The 26,709-nt window shown below is 49.1% G+C and overlaps 1 protein-coding gene across 5 annotated transcripts in view; it reads right to left on the bottom strand.

The window, feature by feature from the left end:
• Nucleotides 1-26,709, bottom strand: part of LOC141273829 (uncharacterized) — a 208,341-nt gene that overhangs the window by 12,655 nt on the left and 168,977 nt on the right. The gene's annotated exons all lie outside the window — the stretch shown is intronic.

Here is a 26,709-nt window from a genome sequence, read left to right on the forward strand (position 1 = left end):
TTGAAAAAGTTGTCTTCCAGAAACTGGCAGTAGGTCTGGGAGTTGAGCTTCACTCCATCCTCAACCTGAAAAGGTCCCACAAGTTCATCTTTGATGATACCAGCCCATACCAGTACCCCACCTCCACCTTGCTGGCGTCTGAGTCAGAGTGGAGCTCTCTGCCCTTTACTGATCCAGCCTCTGGCCCATCCATCTGGCCCATCAAGAGTCATTCTCATTTCATCAGTCCATAAAAACTTTGAAAAATCAGTCTTAAGATATTTCTTGACCCATTCTTGACGTTTTATCTTATGTTTCTTGTTCAAAGGTGGTCGTTTTTCAGCCTTCCTTACCTTGGCCATGTCCCTGAGTATCGCACACCTTGTGCTTTTTGATACTCAGTAACGTTGCAGCTCTGAAATATGGCAAAACTGGTGACGAATGGCATCTTGGCAGCTTCACGCTTGATTTTCCTCAATTCATGGGCAGTTATTTTGCGCCTTCTTTGGCCAACACGCTTCTTGCGACCCTGTTGGCTATTTGCCATGAAACGCTTGATTGCTCGTTGATCACGCTTCAAGAGTTTGGAAATTTCAAGACTGCTGCATCCCTCTGCAAGACATCTCACAATTTTGGACTTTTCAGAGCCCATCAAATCTCTCTTCTGACCCATTTTGCCAAAGGAAAGGAAGTTGCCTAATAATTATGCACACCTTATATAGGGTGTTGATGTCATTAGTCAACACCCCTCCTCATTACAGAGATGCACATCACCAGATTTACTTAATTGGTAGTTGGCTCTCAAGCCTATGCAGCTTGGAGTAGGACAACATGTATAAAAAATATCATGTGATCAAAATACTCATTTGCCTAATAATTCGGCACACAGTGTATGAGTGTCTGAGCAAAGGGTCTGAATACTTATTACCATGTGATATTTCAGTTTTTCTTTTTTTAACAAATTTGCAAAAATTTCTACATTTGTTTTTTTTCAGTCAAGATGGGGTGCAGAGTGGACTTTAATGAGAAAAAAAATGAACTTTTTAGAATTTACCAAATGGCTGCAATGAAACAAAGAGTGAAAAATTTAAAGGGGTCTGAATACTTTCCGTACCCGCGGTATGTCCGGTAGCTGCCTTACAATATATATGCATATACACAGTGGGGGAAATAAGTATTTGATCCCTTGCTGTTTTTGTAAGTTTGCCCACTGACAAACACATGAACAGTCTATAATTTTAAGGGTAGGTTAATTTTAACATTGAGAGATAGAATATTCCACCCCCCTCAACAAAAAAAACAAAAAAAAACCAAGAAAATCACATTGTATAAATTAGATATTTTTTTTGCATTTTGCAGTGAGCAATAAGTATTTGATCCCCTATAAACCATTATGAGTTCTGGCTCATACAGACCAGAACAGCTCCAGATCAACTCGCTACCTGCATTAAAGACAGCTGTCTTACATAGTCACCTGTATAAAAGACTCCTGTCCACAGACTCAATTAATCAGTCAGACTCTAACCTCTACAACATGGGCAAGACCAAACAGCTTTCTAAGGATGTCAGGGACAAGATCATAGACCTGCACAAAGCTGGAATGGGCTACAAAACCATAAGTAAGATGCTGGGTGAGAAGGAGACAACTGTTGGTGCAATAGTTAGAAAATGGAAGAAATACAAAATGACTGTCAATCGACATCGATCTGGTGCACCATGCAAAATCTCACCTCATGGGGTATCCTTGATAATGAGGAAGGTGAGACATTAGCCTAAAACTACACGGAGGAAAATTGTTAATGATTTCCAGGCAGCTGGGACCACAGTCACCAAGAAAACCATTGGTAACACATTACGCCCTAAAGATTTAAAATCCTGCAGTGCCCGCAAGGTCCCCCTGCTCAAGAAGGCACATGTTCAACCCCGTCTAAAGTTTGCCAATGAACACCTGAATGATTCTGTGAGTTATTGGTAGAAGGTGCTGTGGTCAGAGGAGACAAAAATTGAGCTCAATGGCATTAACTCAACTCGCGTATTTGGAGGCAGGAGAAGGATGAGTACAACATCGTCCCAACCGTGAAGCATGGTGGGAGAAACATTATACTTTGGGGGTGCTTTTCTGCAAAGGGGACATGATGACTGCACCATACTGAAGGGAAGATGGATGGGGTCATGTATTGCGAGATTTTGGCCAACAACCTCCTTTCCTCAGTAAGAGCATTGAAGATGGGTCGTGGCTGGGTCTTCCAGCAAGACAATGACCCAAAACATACAGCCAAGGCAACAAAGGAGTGGCTCAAAAAGAAGCACAGTAAGGTCATGGAGTGGCCTAGCCAGTCTCCAGACCTTAATCCCATAGAAAACTTATAGAGGGAGTTGAAGCTCCCAGTTGCCAAGCAACAGCATCAAAATCTTAATGAGTTAGAGATGATTTGCAAAGAAGAGTGGACCAAAATTCCTCCTGACATTTGTGCAACCCTCATCATCAACTACAAAAAACGTCTGACTGCTGTGCTTGCCAACAAGGGTTTTGCCACCAAGTATTAAGTGTTGTTTGCCAGAGGGATCAAATATTTATTTCTCACTGCAAAATGCAAAAAAAATGATCTAATTTATACAATGTGATTTTCTTGATTTTTTTTGGGATATTCTATTCTATGCTAAAATTAACCTACTGTTAAAATTATAGACTGCTCATGTCATTGTCAGTGGGCAAACTTACAAAAACAGCAAGGGATCAAATACTTATTTCCCCCACTGTAATATATAATATATATATATATATTGTGAGGTAGCGCTAATGATCATGTTGAGGGGCACTCACTTCACCGGGTCAATTAAAGCACACATGCAACGTTTTTCCGGTAATCTGAAATCCAGCAGTTTATTACACTTCATAACTGCTTATAACATCGTCCATCTCAGTGGCTCGCAGGAATGTTACACATGTAATGTCCTAGAGCCTTTTCAGTGGCAGCTATGCCCGCTTGGCTTCAGATACAGACTTCAGCAAGGTAACAACATCAATGTCCATATAAAGCACCGTTTTTACGTTTGCCGGGTCTTAGCTGCTTCTATCAGCTCTGTTCTACCAAAGCTGTGGTTTAAGGCTCACCAGACGTGGTCTCCAGGCCACGTGCCTTCCGGGGCTAATGGTGTCCCAGACACACAGGGATCAGGTCTCTTGCCCTTCCAGTGTTTCAAAACCACCCGGATATATATATCCCTCTGTGCGCACAAGACCTGTGATGATGTCACAGTCATGTGATCAGTCACCTGTAGGGGAGGTACATGTCAGCCAGAACACACCCGCTCAGACATTTTAGCAATGCAGCAAGCCGCTGCATTACAATAGATATATATATATATATATATATCTATATCTATATATACAGTACAGACCAAAAGTTTGGACACACCTTCTCATTTAAAGATTTTTCTGTATTTTCATGACTTTGAAAATTGTACATTCACACTGAAGGCATCAAAACTATGAACTAACACATGTGGAATTATATGCTTAACAAAAAAGTGTGAAACAACTGAAAATATGTTTTATAATCTAGGTTCTTCAAAGTAGCCACCTTTTGCTTTGATGACTGCTTTGCACACTCTTGGCATTCTCTTGATGAGCTTCAAGAGGTAGTCACTGGAAATGGTTTTCACTTCACAGGTGTGCCCTGTCAGGTTTAATAAGTGGGATTTCTTGCCTTATAAATGTGATTGGGACCATCAGTTGTGTTGTGCAGAAGTCAGGTGGATACACAGCTGATAGTCCTACTGAATAGACTGTTAGCTGCTTTTTTCTTGCCATAATACAAATTCTAAGTAAAGAAAAACGAGTGACCATCATTACTTTAAGAAATGAAGATCAGTCAGTCCGAAAAATTGGGCAAACTTTGAAAGTGTCCCCAAGTGCAGTTGCAAAAACCATCAAGCGCTACAAAGAAACTGGCTCACATGAGGACCGCCCCAGGAAAGGAAGACCAAGAGTCACCTCTGCTTCTGAGGATAAGTTTATCCGAGTCACCAGCCTCAGAAATCGCAGGTTAACAGCAGCTCAGACTAGAGACCAGGTCAATGCCACACAGAGTTCTAGCAGCAGACACATCTCTTCAACAACTGTTAAGAGGAGACTTTGTGCAGCAGGCCTTCATGGTAAAATAGCTGCTAGGAAACCACTGCTAAGGACAGGCAACAAGCAGAAGAGACTTGTTTGGGCTAAATAACACAAGGAATGGACATTAGACCAGTGGAAATCTGTGCTTTGGTCTGAGGAGTCCAAATTTGAGATCTTTGGTTCCAACCACCGTGTCTTTGTGCGACGCAGAAAAGGTGAACGGATGGACTCTACATGCCTGGTTCCCACCGTGAAGCATGGAGGAGGAGGTGTGATGGTGTGGGGGTGCTTTGCTGGTGACACTGTTTGGGATTTATTCAAAACTGCACCAGCATGGCTACCACAGCATCTTGCAGCGGCATGCTATTCCATCCGGTTTGCGTTTAGTTGGACCATCATTTATTTTTCAACAGGACAATGACCCCAAACACACCTCCAGGCTGTGTAAGGGCTATTTGACCAACGAGAGTGATGGGGTGCTACGCCAGATGACCTGGCCTCCACAGTCACCAGACCTGAACCCAATCGAGATGGTTTGGGGTGAGCTGGACCGCAGAGTGAAGGCAAAAGAGCCAACAAGTGCTAAGCATCTCTGGGAACTCCTTCAAGATTGTTGGAAGACCATTTCCGGTGACTACCTCTTGAAGCTCATCAAGAGAATGCCAAGAGTGTGCAAAGTCGTCATCAAAGCAAAAGGTGGCTACTTTGAAGGACCTAGAATATAAGACATATTTTCAGTTGTTTCACACTTTTTTGTTAACTATATAATTCCACATGTGTTAATTCATAGTTTTGATGCCTTCAGTGTGAATGTACAATTTTCATAGTCATGAAAATACAGAAAAATCTTTAAATGAGAAGGTGTGTCCAAACTTTTGGTCTGTACTGTATATATATATATATATATATATATATATATATATATATATATATATACCAGATGGAGGCCCGAAGGGATTGCATCGGGAGGGAAGTAATGTCACTATGGGGGCAGGCTTTGCAGGGTTGAGAATCTCTTCCCCCCATGTGCTCACCCACCTATCCAATCTCTCTTTCCCCCATGTGCTGACTTCTCCCGTCTGTGCTCTTTTCTTTGACCTGTCTACCCCATGTGCTCCCCCCCTTGTCTGCTGTCTCTCTCCTTCCTGTGCTGTGTTCTCCCCTCATGTGCTGTCCCGTTTGAGCTGTCTCCCCCCTGTGCTCTGTCTCTCCCCCAATCTGCTGTCTTCTCCTCTCATGTGATCTCTTCTTTGACCTGTGTACTCCATGTACTCTCTCCCTTGTCTGCTCTCTCTCTCCAACACTGTGCTGTCTTCTTCCCTCATGTGTTCTCTTGTTTGAGCTGTCTCCTCGCGCAGTAAATCAGACCGCCGCCATCTTTGTGCAGGCAGATAGCGGCTGTCACATTGAAACTTAGCATGCGCTTCTCCTGTACAGAGATGGCGGCGGTCAGTGAATCATTCGGCTCATCCTGGCGGCGGTGTGTACACGACAGTGTTCCGCTGGTGTTACCGGGCAAGAGGCTGCGTACGGCGTATACAGTGTGTATGTGTGTGGTGTGTACGGCGTATACAGTGTGTGTGTGGTGCGTACGGCGTATACAGTGTGTGTGTGGTGTGTACGGCGTATACAGTGTGTGTGTGGTGTGTACGGCGTATACAGCGTGTGTGTGTGGTGTGTACAGCGTATACAGTGTGTGTGTGGTGTGTACGGTGTATACAGTGTGTGTGTGGTGCGTACGGCGTACACAGTGTGTATGTGTGTGGTGTGTACGGCGTATACAGTGTGTGTGTGGTGCGTACGGCGTATACAGTGTGTGTGGGGGGGGTGCGTACGGCATATACAGTGTGTGTGTGTGTGGTGTGTACGGCGTATACAGTGTGTGTGTGTGGTGTGTACGGCGTATACAGTGTGTGTGTGGTGTGTACGGCGTATACAGTGTGTGTGTGGTGTGTACGGTGTATACAGTGTGTGTGTGGTGCGTACGGCGTACACAGTGTGTATGTGTGTGGTGTGTACGGCGTATACAATGTGTGTGTGGTGCGTACGGCGTATACAGTGTGTATGTGTGTGGTGTGTACGGCGTATACAGTGTGTGTGTGTGTGGTGTGTACGGCGTATACAGTGTGTGTGTGGTGTGTACGGTGTATACAGTGTGTGTGTGGTGCGTACGGCGTACACAGTGTGTATGTGTGTGGTGTGTACGGCGTATACAGTGTGTGTGTGGTGCGTACGGCGTATACAGTGTGTGTGGGGGGGTGCGTACGGCGTATACAGTGTGTGTGGGGTGCGTACGGCGTATACAGTGTGTGTGTGTGGTGTGTACAGCGTATACAGTGTGTGTGTGGTGTGTACGGTGTATACAGTGTGTGTGTGGTGCGTACGGCGTACACAGTGTGTATGTGTGTGGTGTGTACGGCGTATACAGTGTGTGTGTGGTGCGTACGGCGTATACAGTGTGTGTGGGGGGGGTGCGTACGGCGTATACAGTGTGTGTGTGTGTGGTGTGTACGGCGTATACAGTGTGTGTGTGTGGTGTGTACGGCGTATACAGTGTGTGTGTGGTGTGTACGGCGTATACAGTGTGTGTGTGGTGTGTACGGTGTATACAGTGTGTGTGTGGTGCGTACGGCGTACACAGTGTGTATGTGTGTGGTGTGTACGGCGTATACAATGTGTGTGTGGTGCGTACGGCGTATACAGTGTGTATGTGTGTGGTGTGTACGGCGTATACAGTGTGTGTGTGTGTGGTGTGTACGGCGTATACAGTGTGTGTGTGGTGTGTACGGTGTATACAGTGTGTGTGTGGTGCGTACGGCGTACACAGTGTGTATGTGTGTGGTGTGTACGGCGTATACAGTGTGTGTGTGGTGCGTACGGCGTATACAGTGTGTGTGGGGGGGTGCGTACGGCGTATACAGTGTGTGTGGGGTGCGTACGGCGTATACAGTGTGTGTGTGGTGCGCACGGCGTATACAGTGTGTGTGGTGTGTAAGGCGTATACAGTGTGTGTGGTGTGTAAGGCGTATACAGTGTGTGTGTGTGGTGCGTACAGGGTATACAGAATGTGTGTGTGTGGTGCGTAAGGTGTATACAGTGTGTGTGTGGTGCGTACGGCGTATACAGTGTGTGTGTGTGTGGTGCGTACGGCGTATACAGTGTGTGTGGTGCGTACGGCGTATACAGTGTGTGTGTGTGTGGTGCGTACAGGGTATACAGAATGTGTGTGTGTGGTGCGTAAGGCATATACAGTGTGTGTGTGGTGCGTACGGTGTATACAGTGTGTGTGTGTGGGGTGCGTACGGCGTATACAGTGTGTGTGTGGTGCGCACGGCGTATACAGTGTGTGTGTGTGGTGCGTAAGGCGTATACAGTGTGTGTGTGTGGTGCGTACAGGGTATACAGAATGTGTGTGTGTGGTGCGTAAGGCGTATACAGTGTTTGTGTGGTGCGTACGGCGTATACAGTGTGTGTGTGTGGTGCGTACGGCGTATACAGTGTGTGTGGTGCGTACGGCGTATACAGTGTGTGTGTGTGTGGTGCGTACAGGGTATACAGAATGTGTGTGTGTGGTGCGTAAGGCATATACAGTGTGTGTGTGGTGTGTACGGCGTATACAGTGTGTGTGTGTGGTGCGTACGGCGTACACAGTGTGTGTGTGTGGTGCGTAAGGCGTATACAGTGTGTGTGTGTGTGTGGTGCGTACAGGGTATACAGAATGTGTGTGTGTGGTGCGTAAGGCGTATACAGTGTGTGTGTGGTGCGTACGGCGTATACAGTGTGTGTGTGTGGTGCGTACGGCGTATACAGTGTGTGTGTGTGGTGCGTACGGCGTATACAGTGTGTGTGTGTGTGGTGCGTACAGGGTATACAGAATGTGTGCGTGTGGTGCGTAAGGCGTATACAATGTGTGTGTGGTGCGTACAGCGCATACAGTGTGTGTGTGGTGTGTACGGCGTATACAGTGTGTGTGTGGTGTGTACGGCGTATACAGTGTGTGTGTGTGGTGCGTACGGCGTATACAGTGTGTGTGTGGTGCGTACGGCGTATACAGTGTGTGTGTGTGGTGCGTACGGCGTATACAGTGTGTGTGTGTGTGGTGCGTACAGGGTATACAGAATGTGTGTGTGTGGTGCGTAAGGCGTATACAGTGTGTGTGTGGTGCGTACGGTGTATACAGTGTGTGTGTGGGGGGGGGGTCCGTATGGCGTATACAGTGTGTGTGTGTGTGGTGCGTACGGCGTATACAGTGTGTGTGTGGTGCGTACGGCCTATACAGTGTGTGTGTGGTGTGTACGGCGCATACAGTGTGTGTGTATGTGGTGTGTAGGACGTATACAGTGGGAGGGTGGGTGTGTGTGTGGTGTGTACAGAGAATAGAGTGTGTGAGTGGTGGTGCGTATGGCATATACAGTGTGTGCAGAATTATTAGGCAAATGTGTATTTTGATCACATGATACTTTTATACATGTTGTCCTACTCCAAGTTGCATAGTCTTGAGAGCCAACTACCAATGAAGTAAATCTGGTGATGTGCATCTCTGTAATGAGGAGGGGTGGTGAGTAATGACATCAACACCCTATATAAGGTGTGCTTAATTATTAGGCAACTTCCTTTCCTTGGGTAAAATGGGTTAGAAGAGAGATTTGATGGGCTCTGAAAAGTCCAAAATTGTGAGATGTCTTGCAGAGGGATGCAGCAGTCTTGTCATTTCCAAACTTTTGAAGCGTGATCACCGAACAATCAAGATTTTAATGGCAAATAGCCAACAGGGTCGCAAGAAGTGTGTTGGCCAAAAAAGGCGCAAAATAACTGTCCATGAATTGAGGAAAATCAAGCGTGAAGCTGCCAAGATGCCATTCGCCACCAGTTTTGCCATATTTCAGAGCTGCAACGTTACTGAGTATCAAAAAGCACAAGGTGTGTGATACTCAGGGACATGGCCAAGGTAAGGAAGGCTGAAAAACGACCACCTTTGAACAAGAAACATAAGATAAAACGTCAAGAATGGGTCAAGAAATATCTTAAGACTGATTTTTCAAAGGTTTTATGGACTGATGAAATGAGAATGACTCTTGATGGGCCAGATGGATAGGCCAGAGGCTGGATCAGTAAAGGACAGAGAGCTCCACTCCGACTCAGACGCCAGCAAGGTGGAGGTGGGGTACTGGTATGGGCTGGTATCATCAAAGATGAACTTGTGGGACCTTTTCGGGTTGAGGATGGAGTGAAGCTCAACTCCCAGACCTACTGCCAGTTTCTGGAAGACAACTTCTTCAAGCAGTGGTGCAGGAAGAAGTCGGTATCGTTCAAGAAAAAAATGATTTTCATGCAGGACAATGTTCCATCACATGCATCCAACTACTCCACAGCGTGGCTGGCCAGTAAAGGTCTAAAAGAAGAAAAAATAATGACATGGCCCCCTTGTTCACCTGATCTGAACCCCATAGAGAACCTGTGGTCCATCATAAAATGTGAGATCTACAGGGAGGGAAAACAGTACACCTCTCGGAACAGTGTCTGGGAGGCTGTGGTGGCTGCTGCACGCAAAGTTGATCGAAAACAGATCAAGCAACTGACAAAATCTATGGATGGTGGCTGCTGAGTGTCATCATAAAGAAAGGGGGCTATATTCATCACTAATTTTTTTGTTTTTTGTTTTTGCATGTCAGAAATGTTTATTTCTAAATTTTGTGCACTGATATTGGTTTACCTGGTGAAAATAAACAAGTGAGATGGGATTATATTTGTTTTTTATTAAGTTGCCTAATAATTCTGCACAGTAATAGTTACCTGCACAAACAGATATCCTCCTAAGATAGCCAAATCTAAAAAAAAAACACTCCAACTTCCAAAAATATTAAGCTTGGATATTTATGAGTCTTTTGGGTTGATTGAGAACATAGTTGTTGGTCAATAATAAAAATAATCCTCTAAAATACAACTTGCCTAATAATTCAGCACACAGTGTACAGTGTGTGTGTCTGTGTGGTGTGTACGGCGTATACAGTGTGTGTGAGTGGCACGTACGGCGTATACAGTGTGTGTGAGTGGCGCGTACGGCGTATATAGTGTGTGTGAGTGGCGCATATGGCGTATACAGTGTGTGTGGTGCATACGGCGTATACAGTGTGTGTGTGGTGTGTACGGTGTATACAGAGTGTGTGTGTGTGTGTGGTGCGTACGGCGTATACAGCGTGGGTGTGTGTGGTGCGTACGGCGTATACAGCGTGTGTGTGTGTGGTGAGTACGGAGTATATAGTGTGGGGGGGGTGTGTACGGCGTATGCAGTATGTGTGGGGGGTTGCATACGGTGTATACAGTGTGTGTATGAGTGGTGCGTACGGAGTATACAATGTGTGTGTGTGTGTGGTGCGTATGTTGCAAACACTGTGTGTGTGTGGTGGTGCGTACGGCGTATACAGTGTGTGTGGTGCATACGGCGTATACAGTGTGTGTGTGGTGCGTACGGCGTATACTGAGTGTGTGGTGCGTACGGCGTATACAGTGTGTGTGTGGTGCGTACAGCGTATACAGTGTGTGTGTGGTGCGTACGGCGTATACAGTGTGTTTGTGGTGCGTACGGCGTATACAGTGTGTGTGGGGTGCGTACAGCGTATACAGTGTGTGGGGGGTGCGTACAGCATATACAGTGTGTGTGTGGTACGTACAGCGTATACAGTGTGTGTGTGGTGCGTACAGCGTATACAGTGTGTGTGTGGTGCGTACAGCGTATACAGTGTGTGTGTGGTGCGTACGGCGTATACAGTGTGTGTGTGGTGCGTACGGCGTATACAGTGTGTGTGGGGTGCGTACGGCGTATACAGTGTGTTTGTGGTGCGTACGGCGTATACAGTGTGTGTGGGGTGCGTACGGCGTATACAGTGTGTTTGTGGTGCGTACGGCGTATAAAGTGTGTGTGGGGTGCGTACGGCGTATATAGTGTGTCTGTGGTGCGTACGGCGTATACAGTGTGTGTGTGGTACGTACGGCGTATACAGTGTGTGTGTGGTACGTACGGCGTATACAGTGTGTGTGTGGTGCGTACGGCGTATACAGTGTGTGTGTGGTGCGTACGGCGTATACAGTGTGTGTGGGGTGCGTACGGCGTATACAGTGTGTTTGTGGTGCGTACGGCGTATACAGTGTGTGTGGGGTGCGTACGGCGTATACAGTGTGTGTGTGGTGCGTACGGCGTATACAGTGTGTGGGGTGCGTACGGTGTATACATTGTGTGTGTGCTGCGTACGGCGTATACAGTGTGTGTGTGGTGCGTACGGCGTATACAGTGTGTGGGGTGCGTACAGTGTATACAGTGTGTGTGGTGCGTACGGCGTATACAGTGTGTGTGTGGTGTGTACGGCGTATACAGTGTGTGGGGTGCGTACGGCGTATACATTGTGTGTGTGGTGCGTACGGCGTATACAGTGTGTGGGGTGCGTACGGTGTATACAGTGTGTGTGTGGTGTGTACGGCGTATACAGTGTGTGGGGTGCGTACGGCGTATACATTGTGTGTGTGCTGCGTACGGCGTATACAGTGTGTGTGTGGTGCGTACGGCGTATACAGTGTGTGTGTGGTGCGTACGGCGTATACAGTGTGTGGGGTGCGTACGGTGTATACAGTGTGTGTGTGGTGTGTACGGCGTATACAGTGTGTGGGGTGCGTACGGCGTATACATTGTGTGTGTGCTGCGTACGGCGTATACAGTGTGTGTGTGGTGCGTACGGCGTATACAGTGTGTGGGGTGCGTACGGTGTATACAGTGTGTGTGGGGTGCGTACGGCGTATACAGTGTGTTTGTAGTGCGTACGGCGTATACAGTGTGTGTGTGGTGCGTACGGCGTATACAGTGTGTGTGTGGTACGTACTGCGTATACAGTGTGTGTGTGGTACGTACAGCGTATACAGTGTGTGTGTGGTGCGTACGGCGTATACAGTGTGTGTGTGGTGTGTACGGCGTATACAGTGTGTGTGTGGTGCGTACAGCGTATACAGTGTGTGTGTGGTACGTACAGCGTATACAGTGTGGTACGTACAGCGTATACAGTGTGTGTGTGGTACGTACAGCGTATACAGTGTGTGTGTGGTGCGTACAGCGTATACAGTGTGTGTGTGGTACGTACAGCGTATACAGTGTGTGTGTGGTGCGTACAGCGTATACAGTGTGTGTGGTGCGTACAGCGTATACAGTGTGTGTGGTGCGTACAGCGTATACAGTGTGGTACGTACAGCGTATACAGTGTGTGTGTGGTACGTTCAGCGTATACAGTGTGTGTGTGGTACATACAGCGTATACAGTGTGTGTGTGGTGCGTACGGCGTATACAGTGTGTGTGTGGTGCGTACGGCGTATACAGTGTGTTTGTGGTGCGTACGGCGTATACAGTGTGTGTGTGTGTGTGTGTGTGTGTGGCGCGTACGGCGCATACAGTGTGTGTGTGAGTGGTGTGTACGGCGTATGCAAAGTGTGTGCGCCGCGTACGGCGTATACAGTGTGTGTGCGGCGCGTACGGCGTATACAGTGTGTGTGCGGCGCGTACGGTGTATACAGTGTGTTTGTGGTGCATACGGCGTATACAGTGTGTGTGTGCGGTGCATACGGCGTATACAGTGTGTGTGGGGCGCATACGGCGTATACAGTGTGTGTGTGTGTGGTGCGTGTGGCGTATACAGTGTGTGTGTGCTGCGTACAGCGTATACAGTGTGTGTGTGTGGTACGTACAGCGAATACAGTGTGTGTGTGGTGCGTACGGCGTATACAGTGTGTGTGTGGTGCGTACGGCGTATACAGTGTGTGTGGGGTACGTACGGCGTATACAGTGTGTTTGTGGTGCGTACGGCGTATACAGTGTGTGTGGGGTGCGTACGGCGTATACAGTGTGTGTGTGGTGCGTACGGCGTATACAGTGTGTTTGTGGTGCGTACGGCGTATACATTGTGTGTGTGCTGCATACGGCGTATACAGTGTGTGTGTGGTGTGTACGGCGTATACAGTGTGTGGGGTGCGTACGGAGTATACAGTGTGTGTGTGGTGCGTACGGCGTATACAGTGTGTTTGGGGTGCGTACGGCGTATACAGTGTGTGTGTGGTGCGTACGGCGTATACAGTGTGTGTGTGGTACGTACTGCGTATACAGTGTGTGTGTGGTACGTACGGCGTATACAGTGTGTGTGTGGTGCGTACGGCGTATACAGTGTGTGTGTGGTGCGTACGGCGTATACAGTGTGTGTGTGGTGCGTACGGCGTATACAGTGTGTGTGTGGTACGTACGGCGTATACAGTGTGTGTGTGGTACGTACAGCGTATACAGTGTGTGTGTGGTACGTACAGCGTATACAGTGTGTGTGTGGTGCGTACGGCGTATACAGTGTGTGTGTGGTGCGTACGGCGTATACAGTGTGTGTGTGGTGCGTACGGCATATACAGTGTGTGTGTGTGTGTGTGTGCTGCGTACAGCGTATACAGTGTGTGTGGTGTGTACGGCGTATACAGTGTGTGTGTGGTGCGTACAGCGTATACAGTGTGTGTGTGGTGCGTACAGCGTATACAGTGTGTGTGTGGTGTGTACGGCGTATACAGTGTGTGTGTGCTGCGTACAGCGTATACAGTGTGTGTGTGGTGCGTACAGCTTATACAGTGTGTGTGGGGTGCGTACGGCGTATACAGTGTGTTTGTGGTGCGTACGGCGTATACAGTGTATGCGTGGTGATGCGTACGGCGTATACAGTGTGTGTGTGTGTGCGTGTGGTGCGCATGGCGTATACAGTGTGTGTGGTGCGTAAGGCGTATACAGTGTGTGTGTGTGTGCTGCGTACGGCGTATACAGTGTGTGCGTGGTACGTACAGCGTATACAGTGTGTGTGTGGTGCGTACGGCGTATACAGTGTGTGCGTGGTACGTACAGCGTATACAGTGTGTGTGTGGTGCGTACGGCGTATACAGTGTGTGCGTGGTACGTACAGCGTATACAGTGTGTGTGTGTGGTGTGTACAGCGTATACAGTGTGTGTCTGGTGCGTACGGCGTATACAGTGTGTGTGTGGTGCGTACAGCGTATACAGTGTGTGTGGTGCGTACAGCGTATACAGTGTGTGTGTGTTACGTACAGCGTATACAGTGTGTGTGTGGTACGTTCAGCGTATACAGTGTGTGTGTGGTACATACAGCGTATACAGTGTGTGTGTGTGGTACATACAGCGTATACAGTGTGTGTGTGGTGCGTACGGCGTATACAGTGTGTGTGTGGTGCGTACGGCGTATACAGTGTGTTTGTGGTGCGTACGGCGTATACAGTGTGTGTGTGTGTGTGTGTGGTGCGTACGGCGCATACAGTGTGTGTGTGAGTGGTGTGTACGGCGTATGCAAAGTGTGTGCGGCGCGTACGGCGTATACAGTGTGTGTGCGGCGCGTACGGTGTATACAGTGTGTTTGTGGTGCATACGGCGTATACAGTGTGTGTGTGCGGTGCATACGGCGTATACAGTGTGTGTGCGGCGCATACGGCGTATACAGTGTGTGTGTGTGTGTGTGGTGTGTACGGCGTATACAGTGTGTGTGTGCTGCGTACAGCGTATACAGTGTGTGTGTGGTACGTACAGCAAATACAGTGTGTGTGTGGTGCGTACGGCGTATACAGTGTGTGTGTGGTGCGTACGGCGTATACAGTGTGTGTGGGGTACGTACGGCGTATACAGTGTGTTTGTGGTGCGTACGGCGTATACAGTGTGTTTGTGGTGCGTACGGCGTATACAGTGTGTGTGGGGTGCGTACGGCGTATACAGTGTGTTTGTGGTGCGTACGGCGTATACAGTGTGTGTGTGGTGTGTACGGCGTATACAGTGTGTGGGGTGCGTACGGAGTATACAGTGTGTGTGTGGTGCGTACGGCGTATACAGTGTGTTTGGGGTGCGTACGGCGTATACAGTGTGTGTGGGGTGCGTACGGCGTATACAGTGTGTGTGTGGTACGTACTGCGTATACAGTGTGTGTGGGGTGCGTACGGAGTATACAGTGTGTGTGTGGTGCGTACGGCGTATACAGTGTGTTTGGGGTGCGTACGGCGTATACAGTGTGTGTGGGGTGCGTACGGCGTATACAGTGTGTGTGTGGTACGTACTGCGTATACAGTGTGTGTGTGGTGCGTACGGCGTATACAGTGTGTGTGTGGTACGTACGGCGTATACAGTGTGTGTGTGGTACGTACAGCGTATACAGTGTGTGTGTGGTGCGTACAGCGTATACAGTGTGTGTGTGGTGCGTACGGCGTATACAGTGTGTGTGTGGTGCGTACGGCGTATACAGTGTGTGTGTGTGTGCTGCGTACAGCGTATACAGTGTGTGTGGTGTGTACGGCGTATACAGTGTGTGTGTGGTGCGTACAGCGTATACAGTGTATGTGTGGTGCGTACAGCGTATACAGTGTGTGTGTGGTGTGTACGGCGTATACAGTGTGTGTGTGCTGCGTACAGCGTATACAGTGTGTGTGTGGTGCGTACAGCTTATACAGTGTGTGTGGGGTGCGTACGGCGTATACAGTGTGTTTGTGGTGCGTACGGCGTATACAGTGTATGCGTGGTGATGCGTACGGCGTATACAGTGTGTGTGTGTGGTGCGCATGGCGTATACAGTGTGTGTGGTGCGTAAGGCGTATACAGTGTGTGTGTGTGTGCTGCGTACGGCGTATACAGTGTGTGCGTTGTACGTACAGCGTATACAGTGTGTGTGTGGTGCGTACAGCGTATACAGTGTGTGTGTGGTGCGTACAGCGTATACAGTGTGTGTCTGGTGCGTACGGCGTATACAGTGTGTGTGTGGTGCGTACAGCGTATACAGTGTGTGTGTGGTGTGTACGGCGCATACAGTGTGTGTGGTACGTACAGCGTATACAGTGTGTGTGTGGTGCGTACGGAGTATACAGTGTGTGTGTGGTGCGTACGGCGTATACAGTGTGTGTGTGGTGCGCACGGCGTATACAGTGTGTGTGGTGCGTAAGGCGTATACAGTGTGTGTGTGTGTGTGTGTGTGTGCTGCGTACGGCGTATACAGTGTGTGTGTGGTACGTACAGCGTATACAGTGTGTGTGTGGTGCATACAGCGTATACAGTGTGTGTGTGGTGCGTACGGCGTATACAGTGTGTGTGGGGTGCGTATGGCGTATACAGTGTGTGTGGGGTGCGTACGGCGTATACAGTGTGTGTGCTGCGTACAGCGTATACAGTGTGTGTGGGATGCGTACGGCGTATACAGTGTGTGTGGGGTGCGTACGGCGTATACAGTGTGTGTGTGTGTGTGCTGCGTACGGCGTATACAGTGTGTGTGTGGTGCGTACGGCGTATATAGTGTGTGTGTGTGTGTGCTGCGTACGGCGTATACAGTGTGTGTGGGGTGCGTACGGCGTATACAGTGTGTGTGTGTGTGCTGCGTACGGCGTATACAGTGTATGCGTGGTGATGCGTACGGCGTATAGTGTGTGTGTGTGCGGTGCGTACGGCGTATACAGTGTGTGGGTGCTGCGTACAGCGTATACAGTGTGTGTGTGGTGTGTACGGCGTACACAGTGTGTGTGTGCTGCGTACGGCGTATACAGTGTGTGTGGGGTGCGTACGGCGTATACAGTGTGTGTGTGCTGCGTACAGCGTATACAGTGTGTGTGTGGTGCATACAGCGTATACAGTGTGTGTGTGGTGCGTACAGGGTATACAGTGTGAGTGTGGTACGTACAGCGTATACAGTGTGTGTGTGTGTGGTGTGTACGGCGTATACAGTGTGTGTGTGGTGCGTACGGCGCATACAGTGTGTGTGGTGCGTACAGCGTATACAGTGTGTGTGTGCTGCGTACAGCGTATACAGTGTGTGTGTGGTGCGTACGGCGTATACAGTGTGTGTGTGGTGCGTACGGCGTATACAGTGTGTGTGTGGTGCGTACGGCGTATACAGTGTGTGTGTGGTGCGTATGGCATATACAGTGTGTGTGTGGTGCGTACGGCGTATACAGTGTGTGTGTGGTGCGTACGGCGTATACAGTGTGTGTGTGGTGCGTACGGCGTATACAGTGTGTGTGTGTGGTGTGTACGGCGTATACAGTGTGTGTGTGGTGCGTACGGCATATACAGAGTGTGTGTGTGTGGTGTGTACGGCATATACAGGGTGTGTGTGTGTGGTGCGTACGGCGTATACAGTGTGTGTGTGGTGTGTACGGCGTATACAGGGTGTGTGTGTGTGGTGCGTACGGCGTATACAGGGTGTGTGTGGTGCGTACGGCGTATACAGGGTGTGTGTGCGTGGTGCGTACGGCGTATACAGTGTGTGTGTGGTGTGTACGGCGTATACAGTGTGTGTGTGTGGTGCGTACGGCGTATACAGTGTGTGTGTGGTGTGTACGGCGCATACAGGGTGTGTGTGTGTGTGTGGTGCGTACGGCGTATACAGTGTGTGTGTGGTGTGTACGGCGTATACAGTGTGTGTGTGGTGCGTACGGTGTATACAGTGTGTGTGTGGTGCGTGTGGCATATACAGTGTGTGTGTGGTGTGTACGGCGTATACAGTGTGTGTGTGGTGCGTATGGCGTATACAGTGTGTGTGTGTGGTGCGTGTGGCATATACAGTGTGTGTGTGGTGTGTACGGCGTATACAGTGTGTGTGGTGCGTATGGCATATACAGTGTGTGTGTGTGGTGCGTGTGGCATATACAGTGTGTGTGTGGTGCGTACGGCGTATACAGTGTGTGTGTGGTGCGTATGGCGTATACAGTGTGTGTGTGTGGTGTGTACGGCGTATACAGTGTGTGTGTGGTGTGTACGGCGTATACAGTGTGTGTGTGGTGTGTACGGCGTATACAGTGTGTGTGTGGTGCGTGTGGCATATACAGTGTGTGTGTGGTGCGTGTGGCATATACAGTGTGTGTGTGGTGCGTACGGCGTATACAGTGTGTGTGTGGTGCGTGTGGCATATACAGTGTGTGTGTGGTGCGTAAGGCATATACAGTGTGTGTGTGGTGCGTACGGCGTATACAGTGTGTGTGTGGTGCGTACGGCGTATACAGTGTGTGTGTGGTGTGTACGGCATATACAGGGTGTGTGTGTGTGGTGCGTACGGCGTATACAGGGTGTGTGTGTGTGGTGCGTACGGCATATACAGTGTGTGTGTGGTGCGTACGGCGTATACAGGGTGTGTGTGCGTGGTGCGTACGGCGTATACAGTGTGTGTGTGGTGTGTACGGCGTATACAGTGTGTGTGGTGCGTATGGCGTATACAGTGTGTGTGTGTGGTGCGTACAGCGTATACAGTGTGTGTGGTGCGTACGGCGTATACAGTGTGTGTGTGGTGCGTACAGCGTATACAGTGTGTGTGGTGCGTACGGCGTATACAGTGTGTGTGTGGTGTGTACGGCGCATACAGGGTGTGTGTGTGTGTGTGTGTGTGTGGTGCGTACGGCGCATACAGTGTGTGTGGGGTGCGTACGGCGTATACAGTGTGTGTGTGGTGCGTATGGCGTATACAGTGTGTGTGTGTGGTGCGTGTGGCATATACAGTGTGTGTGTGGTGTGTACGGCGTATACAGTGTGTGTGGTGCGTATGGCGTATACAGTGTGTGTGTGTGGTGCGTGTGGCATATACAATGTGTGTGTGGTGCGTGTGGCATATACAGTGTGTGTGTGGTGCGTACGGGTATGCAGTGTGTGTGTGGCGTGTACGGCGTATACAGTGTGTGTGTGGTGCGTTCGGCGTATACAGTGTGTGTGTGGTGTGTACGGCGTATACAGTGTGTGTGTGGTGCGTACGGCGTATACAGTGTGTGTGTGGTACGTACAGCGTATACAGTGTGTGTGTGTGGTGCGTGTGGCATATACAGTGTGTGTGTGGTGTGTACGGCGTATACAGTGTGTGTGGTGCGTATGGCATATACAGTGTGTGTGTGTGGTGCGTGTGGCATATACAGTGTGTGTGTGGTGCGTACGGCGTATACAGTGTGTGTGTGGTGCGTATGGCGTATACAGTGTGTGTGTGTGGTGTGTACGGCGTATACAGTGTGTGTGTGGTGTGTACGGCGTATACAGTGTGTGTGTGGTGTGTACGGCGTATACAGTGTGTGTGTGGTGCGTGTGGCATATACAGTGTGTGTGTGGTGCGTGTGGCATATACAGTGTGTGTGTGGTGCGTACGGCGTATACAGTGTGTGTGTGGTGCGTGTGGCATATACAGTGTGTGTGTGGTGCGTAAGGCATATACAGTGTGTGTGTGGTGCGTACGGCGTATACAGTGTGTGTGTGGTGCGTACGGCGTATACAGTGTGTGTGTGGTGTGTACGGCATATACAGGGTGTGTGTGTGTGGTGCGTACGGCGTATACAGGGTGTGTGTGTGTGGTGCGTACGGCATATACAGTGTGTGTGTGGTGCGTACGGCGTATACAGGGTGTGTGTGCGTGGTGCGTACGGCGTATACAGTGTGTGTGTGGTGTGTACGGCGTATACAGTGTGTGTGGTGCGTATGGCGTATACAGTGTGTGTGTGTGGTGCGTACAGCGTATACAGTGTGTGTGGTGCGTACGGCGTATACAGTGTGTGTGTGGTGCGTACAGCGTATACAGTGTGTGTGGTGCGTACGGCGTATACAGTGTGTGTGTGGTGTGTACGGCGCATACAGGGTGTGTGTGTGTGTGTGTGTGGTGCGTACGGCGCATACAGTGTGTGTGGGGTGCGTACGGCGTATACAGTGTGTGTGTGGTGCGTATGGCGTATACAGTGTGTGTGTGTGGTGCGTGTGGCATATACAGTGTGTGTGTGGTGCGTACGGCGTATACAGTGTGTGTGTGGTGTGTACGGCGTATACAGTGTGTGTGTGGTACATACGGCGTATACAGTGTGTGTGTGGTGCGTACGGCGTATACAGTGTGTATGTGGTGTGTACGGCGTATACAGTGTGTGTGTGGTGCGTACGGCGTATACAGTGTGTGTGTGGTGCGTACGGCGTATACAGTGTGTGTGGTGCGTACGGCGTATACAGTGTGTATGTGGTGCGTACGGCGTATACAGTGTGTGTGTGGTGCGTACGGCGTATACAGTGTGTGTGTGTGGTATGTATGGTGTATATAGTGTGTGTGTGTGCAGCGTACGGCGTATACAGTGTGTGTGTGTGTGGTGCGTTCAGCGTATACAGTGTGTGTGGTGCGTACGGCGTATACAGTGTGTGTGTGCTGCGTACGGCGTATACAGTGTGTGTGTGGTGCGTTCAGCGTATACAGTGTGTGTGTGTGGTGCGTATGGCGTATACAGTGTGTGTGTGGTGCGTACAGGGTATACAGAATGTGTGTGTGTGGTGCGTACGGCGTATACAGTATGTGTGTGCTGCGTACGGCGTATACAGTGTGTGTGTGGTGCGTACAGCGTATACAGTGTGTGTGTGGTGCGTACGGCGTATACAGTGTGTGTGTGGTGCGTACGGCGTATACAGTGTGTGTGTGTGGTATGTATGGTGTATATAGTGTGTGTGCGTGGTGCGTACGGCGTATACAATTAGAATATCATCAAAAAATTAATTTATTTCAGTTCTTCAATACAAAAAGTGAAACATATTATATAGAGTCATTACACACAGAGTGATCTATTTCAAGTGTTTATTTCTGATAATGTTGATGATTATGGCTTACAGCCAATGAAAACACTAAAGTCATTATCTTAGTAAATTAGAATAATTAACAAAAAACACTTGCAAAGGCTTCTTAAGCATGTAAAAAGGTCCCTTAGTCTGTTTCAGTAGGCTCCACAATCATGGGGAAGACTGCTGACTTGACAGATGTCCAGAAGGAAGTCATTGACACACTCTACAAGGAGGATAAGCCACAAAAGGTCATTGCTAAAGAAGCTGGCTGTTCTCAGAGTGCTGTATCCAAGCATATTAATGGAAAGTTGAGTGGAAGGAAAAACTGTGGTAGAAAAAGGTGCACAAGCAACCGGGATAACCGCAGCCTTGAAAGGATTGTTAAGAAAAGGCCATTCAAAAATTCAGGGGAGATTCACAAGGAGTCCAGTCCGCTAGAGTCACTGCTTCAGGAGCCACCACACACAGACGTATCCAGGACATGGGCTACAAGTGTCACATTCCTTGTGTCAGACCACTCATGACATATAGACAACACCAGAAGCGTCTTACCTGGGCCAAAGAGAAAAAGACCTGGACTGTTGCTCCGTGGTCCAAGGTGTTGTTTTCAGATGAAAGTAAATTTTGCATTTCATTTGGAAATCAAGGTCCCCGAGTCTGGAGGAAGAGTGGAGAGGCCACAATCCAAGCTGCTGGAGGTCTAGTGTGAAGTTTCCACAATCAATGATGGTTTGGGGAGCCATGTCATCTGCTGGTGTAGGTCCACTGTGTTTTATCAAGACCAAAGTCAGCGCAGCCGTCTACCAGGAAATTTTAGAGCAATTCATGCTTCCCTCTGCCGACAAGCTTTTTGGAGATGGAAATGTCATTCTCCAGCAGGACTTGGCACCTGTCCACACTGCCAAAAGTACCAATACCTGGTTTAAAAACAACAGTATCACTGTGCTTGATGGCCAGCAAACTCGCCTGACCTTAACCCCATAGAGAATCTATAGGGTATTGTCAAGAGGAAGAGGAGAGACACCAGACCCAACAATGCAGAAGAGCTGAAGGCTGCTATCAAAGCCACCTGGGCTTCCATAACACCTCAGCAGTGCCACAGGCTGATCGCTTCCATGCCACACCACATTGATGCAGTAATTGATGCAAAAGGAGCCCGACCAAGTATTGAGGGCATTTACTGAACATACATTTCAGTAGGCCAACATTTCGGATTTTAAAAACATTTTTCAAGCTGTTGTTATAAAGTATTCTAATTTACTGAGATAATGACGTTTGTGTTTTCATTGGCTGTAAGCCATAATCATCAACATTAACAGAAATAAACACTTGAAATAGATCACTCTGTTTGTAATGACTCGATATAATATACGAGTTGCACTTTTTGCATTGAAGAACTGAAATAAATTAACTTTTTTGATGATATTCTAATTTTGTGAGAAGCACCTGTACTTATATTCTCTTCCCTCTCCTCTCCAGGTGCACAATCCCCACTCTACAAACTTGCACACCTTTGCAGAAATCTCAAACACCTTGACCTACACTCACTCTCTGAATCCCTTCTCCCTCTCACAGGCATAAATTCCATACACGATACAGATGCTGCTGCCGCTTTACCACAACAGCTGCAGCTCTCAATTCTCGCACACTCAACAGGCAACCCTGGCACACCAACCTGACTAAAGAACTGCGAAGGGCCTCCAGAGTTGCTGAGCAGAGATGGAAAAGGTCCTACTCTAACAAGCACTTCATCGCATTCAAACAGTCCCCAACTTCTTTCAAATTCAAGCTTACTGCTGCAAAACAAACCTACTTCTAATCTCTCATATCCTCCCTGTCTCACAACCCTAAACAGCTATTCAACACTTTCAATTCTCTCCTTCGTCCCCCAAGCGCCTCCTCCCTCTCCTCTCATCTCAGCCGAAGACTTTGCCTCATTCTTCAAGCAGAAGATTGACACCATCAAAGCTTTTGCCTGAAGTCCCCACAGCCCCTCCTCATATCTACTCAACCCTCCTCCTCCAAAACCAGCTTCTCCACCATTACAGAAGATCAAGTTTCCTCTTTACTCTCTAAATCACACCTCACCACCTGCAAACTTGACTTAATCCCATTCCACCTCATCCCTAACCTTACCACTATCTTCATCCCAACCCTAGCCCACCTCTTCAACCTGTCACCAACAACTGGTATCTTCCCCTCATGCTTTAAACATGCCTCATTCACACCCATCCTCAAAAAGCCATCCCTTGACCCAACCTCTCTGACTAGTTATCGCCCCATACCACTTCTGCCATATGCCTCAAAAATACTGAACAGCGCGTCCATTCTGAACTGTCCTCCCACCTCTCCTCCTGCTCCCTCTTTGACCGCTTGCAATCTGGCTTATGACCGCATCACTCCACTGAAACTGCCCTGACTAAAGTCACCAACGACCTACTAACTGCCAAATCGAAGTGACACTACTCTGTCCTCCTCCTCCTGGACCTGTCTTTCACCTTTCACACAGTGGACCATTCCATATTACTACAGACTCTCTCATCTCTCGGCATCTCAGACTTGGCCCTATCTTGGATCACTTCATATCTAACAGACCAGACATTCAGTGTCTCCCACTCACACACCACCTTCTCATCTCACCCCCTATCTGTCGGTGTCCCCCAAGGTTCACTCCTAGGGCTACTACTCATCTCCATCTACACCTTCGGCCTTGGACAGCTCATAGAGTCCCACAGCTTTCAGTATCATCTCTATGCTGGTGACCCACAGATCTACCTCTCTGGACCTGATATCACCTCCTTACTAACCAAAATCCCACAATGTCTGTCCGCTATTTCATCCTTCTTCTCTGCTAGATTTCTAAAACTTAACATGGACAAAACAGAATTCATCAACTTTCCGCCATCTCATTCAACCCCCCCATCTGACCCATCCATCACAGTCAATGGCTGCCCACTCTCCCCAGTCCCGCAAGCTCGCTGCCTTGGGGTAATCGTGGACTCTGATCTCTCCTTCAAACCACATATCCAAGCCCTTTCCCACTTCTTGCCGACTCCAACTCAAACATTTCTCCTGGATCTGCAAAAACACTAGTGCACGCCCTAATCATCTCCCGCCTCGACTACTGCAACCTCCTGCTCTGTGGCCTCCCTTCCAACACTCTTGCACCCCTCCAATCTATCCTAAACTCTGCTGCCCGACTAATCCACCTGTCCCACTGCTATTTCCCGGCCTCTCCTCTCTGTGAATCCCTTCACTGGCTCCCCATTGCTCAGAGACTCCAGTTCAAAACCCTAACCATGACATACAAAGCCATCCAAAACCTGTCTCCTCCATACATTTGTGACCTAGTCTCCCGGTACTCACCTGCAGGCAACCTCCGATCCTTACAAGATCTCCTTCTCTACTCCCCTCTTATCTCCTCTTCCCACAATCACATACAAGATTTCTCCTGTGCATCCCCCTAACTCTGGAACTCTCTACCCCAACATATCAGACTCTCGCCTACCGTTGAAACCTTCAAAAGGAACCTGAAGACCCACCTCTTCCAACAAGCCTACAACCTGCAGTAATCCTCGCTCCAGCATATCGCTGCACGGCCAGCTCTACTGTCACCTACTGTATCCTCACCCATCCCTTGTAGATTGTGAGCCCTCGCGGGCAGGGGTCTTCTCTCCTCCTGTACCAGTCGCTGACTTGTAGTGTTCAAATTATTGTAACTGTTTGTGCTATGCAGTGTCGGACTGGGGTGTCTGGGGCCCACAGGAGGAATTGATCCTCAGGGCCCACCCTACAGCTATATGCAAATACCTGATAGCCGATATCCCCGTTATAGTGGAGCGCCTGCTGTAAATCACAGGCGGCTCCGGCACATATACCGTGCACATGCTATAACTGGGATGTACAATTACGGTAGCTTGCAGTAAAACGGTTCTTTGGTTAAAACAAGTTATCACCGATCCAAGGGCTCCACAGGATCGGAGATAACTTACTGATCGTGTGGGTCCAAACATTGGCAACCACACCGATAGGAAGATTGGGGAAGTTTTATCCCTGTCAGGACACTTATCCCCATTTTAAAATGCAACAGCAAGTGGGACGTCTGACCGCAGCTCCATTCATTCTCTTTGGGGTTTCCAGAAAAAAAACAAGAACAGCCACTGAGGGAATGAATGGATCAGTGGTCAAGTCGCACATGAGCTCCAGTCTAATGGGGATAAAAGCTCCACATTCTACCAATCGGTGTGGGTCCCAGCAGTCAGACCCCCACTAATCAATAATGTATCACTTATCCTGTGAAGAGGTGATTACTTGTTTTCCCCGGAGAACCCCTGTAAGTGAATCTTGTTTCAAGTATTTAATCACTAATGGAAATAAAGAATCTTTTCCTAATTAATATCAGAGAGAACAAATGACCGCCATACACAACACAATCCACTGTACCAACACAAATAGTACCACATACAAGGGAGAAATACTGCCACACCATGACTGTAACCACATAGTGACCAAATAATACTACATACAAGGGAGAAATACCACCACACCTTGACCAGACCAGATATTACCACCCCATAGTGACCGAATAATACTACATACAAGGGAGAAATACCACCACGCCATGACCAGACCACATATTACCACCACAGTGACTGAACAATACCACATACAAGGGAGAAAGACCACCACACCATGACCAGACCAGATATTAACAGCATATAGCATCCACATAATTCCCCATCATTTCTCTCCTCCACCTCCATAATTGCTCTCCCCCCACCTCCTCCATCATTGCTCTCCCCCACCTTCTCCAAAATTGTCATATCTCCCCACCACCTCCATCATTGTCATATCTCCTCCATCATTGCCATATCTCCCCCCACCACCTCCTCCATCATAGCCATATCTCCCCCCACCTGCTCCGTCATCATTGCCATATCTCCCCCCACCTGCTCAGGCACCATTGCCATATCTCCCCCCACCTGCTCCGTCATCATTGCCATATCTCCCCCCACCTGCTCCATCATCATTGCCATATCTCCTCCCACCTGCTCCATCATCATTGCCGTATCTCCCCCCACCTGCTCCATCATCATTGCCATATCTCCCCCACCTGCTCCATCACCATGCCATGCATATCTCCCCCTACCTCCTCCATCACCATGCCATGTCATATCTCCCCCCACCTCCTCCATCACCATGCCATGCATATCTCCCTCTACCTCCTGAATCACCATGCCATGCATATCTCCCCCACCTCCCCCATTGCCATGTCATATATCCCCCACCATGTCATATCTCCCCCCACCTCCCCCATTGCCATGTCATATATCCCCCACCGTGTCATATCTCCCCCCCATCTCCTCCATTGCTATGCCATATATCCCCCACCATGTCATATCTCCCCCCTTCTCCCCCATTGCCATGCCATATCTTCCCCCACCTCCTCAATCACCATTGCTCTCCCTCAAAAAAAAAAACAAAAAAAAAACGTACCTCTCAGCGCGCTCCCCCGCAGCACCGTCCTTTGCTTCCTGCCCGGCATCTTTCTCCCTGACACAGCCGTGCTGCATGATGACGTCATCAAGCAACGTGCCTCTGTGTCAGGGAAGAAGCGCTGGGCAGGAAGCAGAGGACGGATCCCTCCAGCTCCGCTGCCATTTTCCTACTGTAAGCAGTGGAGCTGGAGGGATCGCTCCATGCCCGCAGCACAGTATGAGGGCAATCTGGCAATGGGCCCCCGGAGCCTGGGGCTCCGAGAGCAGGCCAGATTGCTCTCATCAGCCGCACTGCAAGGGCCCTCCTAACCCTCCGGGCCCTTGCAGTGCGGAGCACCGGCGGCCATGTTAACCAGGGGCCCCGTGCATCCTGCTCGTGGGCCCGCTGAGGACTGGGCCCACCGGAGGATTCTCCGATGTCCCGATGCCTGGTGCTACCCCTTTCCCCATGTAAAGCGCCAAGGAATAAATGGCGCTATAATAATAAATAATAATAATAATGTGGTGGAGTC

Source organism: Phyllobates terribilis, unplaced genomic scaffold (genome assembly GCF_046119375.1).
Source record: "Phyllobates terribilis strain yellow unplaced genomic scaffold, ASM4611937v1 Scaffold_5__5_contigs__length_657084704, whole genome shotgun sequence".
Classification (NCBI taxonomy): Eukaryota; Metazoa; Chordata; class Amphibia; order Anura; family Dendrobatidae; genus Phyllobates; species Phyllobates terribilis.